We start from the raw sequence: 4762 nt of genomic DNA, 5'->3' as shown, positions 1-4762 counted from the left end.
AAATGATATAGCACAGGCTCGGGTAAATTTGGAGCTATCCTACGTCCGGTCTCGGCAATGGCCTCTGCCATTGCCGAGGCCGGACATAGGATAGCTCCACTGAGCGCTGCTCCGCAGAGTATTCGAGGGGTGCCGTGAGTAAGAGGAGGAAGTTTACTCAGACGCAGCATGGTTGGGGATAGCGTGTAATATCAAATGTGCAATAGAGTGGGGGCTTGTGCAATTCACTGAATGTTATATACTGGGGCATTGTATATGTATGTGCCATTTGATCATTCACTACAGCCTGCTATTTGTACTAGAGATCACAGTGTACAGAAATAGGGTAAGTGCAATATTGTGGCTGTGTAATTTATTATGTGCAATTGTCATTATGTGCAATACTTACCCGAGCCTGTGCAATATCATTTGTTTGTGCAATAATTAACCCTATCATGTGCAATTACCCCTTGTAACTTTATATATTAAATTATATGTACTCTCCTGATGATGCTGAGGCCACGCTCAGTAGAAATGTGTTGAGAATCATATATTATTGTACAGTGTTGCGCTTGTGAGCGTTTGGACTGTGGAGCTGTATGTTAGGTGGTGAATATTACCACTTACCCTCCGCTGCTCTACAAGTGGTGACGTTTGTTATTTATTATTTCTTCTTTGGAGCACTTATTTTGTTATGGTGGTTTTTAACAGTGACCTTAATAAAATTTAAGTTTTAGGTTGCTTTGGAAAGGCTCTGGATAGGCCGTATAACTATCCTTTCTCTGTATACTAGATAGTCTTAAACTGTACTTATTTTAACCCCTTAAGGACGTTTGGGCCATTTGGGCCTTAAAGAGTACCTGTCATCAACTAAAGTTTCCTGATCCCCCTTCCCATCTGTCCCTTACTCTAACTATGCCTATCCCTGTGTTTATTGAGGTTTAAAACACTGTGGAAATACCTTTTTTTATACCTCTTCATTAGCTCAGGAGCACTGTCTTTCTGAAGGGTGGAAGGAGACGGGTCCCGGCAGGCATGGTGTCACATGAAGCCTGGCCGGGACTCTGCTTCTGCCAGTCTTCCTGTATGCTGCTCTCCCTCTGCAGCAGTGTTTCCCAACCAGGGTACCTCCAGCTGTTGCAAAACTAAAACTCCCAGCATGCCCAGAAAGCCAACAGCTGTCCAGGCATGCTGGGAGTTGTAATTTTGCAACAGCTGGAGGCACCCTGGTTGGGAAACACTGCTCTGCAGTGTGCATACAGACTAAGTACATGGGAGGGACAGCATCCTCTGTCTCTCTCTCTCTCCTGTGTCTCTCTGCACTAAAAAGTCAATGCTGAGAACCAGGGGCGGTGGGGGCAATTACAGAGCAGCAATTAAGATGAATGCCGGGGGGGGGGGCACAGAGCAGGGAGTGCAGTGAGATAATACAATGTATAAGATAACGTGTGGTGAGGGGCAGGGAGAACACAGAGCAGGGGGAGGGGGAGGTGACTGGCCTCTGTTATATGAGAGGCATGTGCAGGCTTGTAGCTCACAGTGCTGCTCCAGGCTGGGAGCGAGTCCTGAGCTGAGAGTACTGAACTTCCTGTGGAAGGACCAGAGCCCTTTCAGCATTAGTCCTAAAAGCTGTACACTTACTATGAAAAGCATAGGAAGCTGCCTGCAGACCAGGCATAGAAGAGAGACTCCTAGTGGCCAACAGTATAAAATGAAAAAACTGGTATAAATATTAATATTTTTAATGAAGATATATTACAATATGTCTTCATTAATGATTATGAACAACATGTTAAAAGTTTTTGTTGATGACAGGTGCTCTTTAACCCCTTAAGGACCTGGGGGTTTTCCATTTTTTCATTTTCAATTTTTCCTCCTTAACTTTAAAAAATCATAACTCTTAAAATTTTTTACCTAAAATTCTATATGATGGCTTATTTTTTGCGTCACTAATTATACTTTGCAATGACATTAGTAATTTTACCCAAAAATCTACGGTGAAACGGGAAAAAAAATCAATGTGCGACAAAATTGATGAAAAAACACTATTTTGTAAGTTTTGGGGGGCTTCCGTTTTTACGAAGTACATTTTTTGGCAAAAATGATACCTTATCTTTATTCTGTAGGTCCATACGGTTAAAATGATACCCTACTTATATAGGTTTGATTTTGTATCACTTCAGAAAAAAATCATGAATACATGCAGGAAAATTTATTTGTTTAAAATGGTCATATTCTGACCCCTATAACTTTTTTATTTTTCTGTGTTTAGGGCGCTATAAGGACTCATTTTTTGCGCCTTGATCTGAAGTTTTTAGCAGTACCATTTTTGTTCTGATCAGACTTTTTGATCACTTTTTATTCACTTTTTTGTGGTATAAAAAGTTATAAAAAATGCGCTATTTTGGACTTTTGATTTTTTTTGCGCGTACGCCATTGAATGTGCGGTTTAAAAAGCGGTATATTTTTATAATTTGTAAATTTCCACACGTGGCGATACCACATATGTTTATTTTTATTTTTATTTACACTGTGTTTTTTTTATTCTTGGAAATGCCGGGTGATTCAAACTTTTATTAGGGAAGGGATAATTGAAAGGGTTATGATTTTTTTACACTTTTTAATGCAATATTATAGCTCCTATAGGGGGGGCTATAACATTGAATTAACTGATCTTTAACACTGATTGATTCATCTCCAAAGGAATGGATCAATCAGTGTTTTCGGCGATTGAATGCTCAAGCCTGGATGTCAGGCTTGAAGCATTCAATCGGCGATCGGACTGCAGGAAGGAAGGTAAGAGACCTTCCTTCTGTGCTACAGCTGTTCGGGATGCTGCGATTATACAGCGGCGATCCCGAACAGCTCCCTGAGCTAACCGGCATTTTTTACTTTCACTTTTAGCCGCGTGGCTCAGCTTTGAGCAGGCGGCTAAAGGGTTAATAGCGCGCGGCACCGCGATCAGTGGCGCGCGCTATTAGAGGCGGGTCCCGGCTTCACTATGACGCTGGGCCCGCCGCGATATGATGTGGGGTCACCGTGCGGGGTCACCGTACTCATACGTCCTGGGTCCTTAAGAGGTTAAGGACGCAGACAATAAAATTTTTACGTTTTTGTTTTTTCCTCCTCGCTAGAGATGAGCGAACTTACAGTATATGCGATTCGTCACGAACTTCTCGGCTCGGCAGTTGATGACTTATCCTGCATTATTTAGTTCAGCCTTCAAGTGCTCCGGTAGGCTGGAAAAGGTGGATACATTCCTAGGAAAGAGTCTCCTAGGACTGTATCCACCTTTTCCAGCCCACCGGAGCACCTGAAAGCTGAACTATTTTACGCAGGAAAAGTCATCAACTGCCGAGCCGAGAAGTTCGTGACGAATCGAATTTACTGTAAATTCGCTCATCTCTACTCCTCGCCTTCAAAAAATCATAACTCTTTTATATTTTCATCCACAGACTAGTATTAGGGCTTGTTTTTTGCATGACCAGTTTTCCGTTGTAATGCCATCACTCACTTTACCATTAAATGTATGGCGCAACAAAAAATAATACTATTTGTGTAGAAAAATTAAAAAGAAAACCGCAATTGTGCTAATTTTGGAAGGTTTTGTTTTCACGCCGTAAAATTTACGGTAAAAATGACATTTGTTCTTTATTCTTTGGGTCAATACGATTAAAATGATACCCGTGATTATACACTTTTCTACTACTGTTGCGCTTAAAAAAAATCGCAAACTTTTTAACCAAATTAGTAAGTTTCAAATCCCCCTATTTTGAAGACCTATAACTTTTTCATTTTTCCGTATAAGCGGCGGTATGAGGGCTAATTTTTTGCGCCGTGATCTGTACTTTTTATTGATATCATATTTGCTTATATAGAACTTTTAATCCATTTTTATAAAAAAAAATTGGGGAATAAAATGTCATAAAAAAGCACCTATTTTGGACTTTTCTTATTTTTACGTTCACGACGTTCACCGTACGGTATCATTAACATTTTATTTTTATAGTTCAGATATTTATGCACGCAGTGATACCAAATATGTATATAAAAAAAAAATTAACACTTTGTGGGGGTGAAATAGGGAAAATGTGACAATTTATGTTTTTATTGGGGAAGGGGGTTTTTCACATTTTTTTAAATCTTTTTTTTTACTTTTATTTTTACACTTTAATAGTCCCCATAGGGGACTGTTTATAGCAATCATTCGATTGCTAATACTGTTCAGTGCTATGTATAGGACAAAGCACTGATCAGTGTTATCAGTCATCTTCTGCTCTGGTCTGCGGGAAGGCAGATCAGAGCAAAAGACGTCGGGAGACGGCCGGAGCAAGGTGAGGGGACCTCCGTCTGCCAAGCCGCGACAGCGCTGCGGGCGAGCCGATCATCCATTTTAGTGACCGCGATGCTGCAGATGCTGTGATCTGTATTGATCACGGCATCTGAGGGGTTAATGGCAAACATCCGCGGTATCACTGATGTCCGCCATTACCAGCGGGTCCCTGGCTGTGATCAGCAGCCAGGACCAAACGTGAATGATCCGGGCATCGCTCCGATGCTCGCGGTTATGCTTAGGACGAAAATGTATGTCCTGGTGCGTTAAGTTCCAGCTCACCAGGACGTCCTGCATTTACGTCCTGCGTCCTTAAGGGGTTAAGCTAATTTCTCCCCATTTCATATCCAATTCGCCCCATTTTATGTTTAGTCAGTGAACATGAAATTGGGGGGAGATGGCTATATAAAATAGGGGGATTGGAAATTAAATAGGAGGAATTTCACCATT

Source organism: Hyla sarda, chromosome 7 (genome assembly GCF_029499605.1).
Source record: "Hyla sarda isolate aHylSar1 chromosome 7, aHylSar1.hap1, whole genome shotgun sequence".
Taxonomy (NCBI): domain Eukaryota; kingdom Metazoa; phylum Chordata; class Amphibia; order Anura; family Hylidae; genus Hyla; species Hyla sarda.
Note: the sequence above shows the minus strand (reverse complement) of the source record.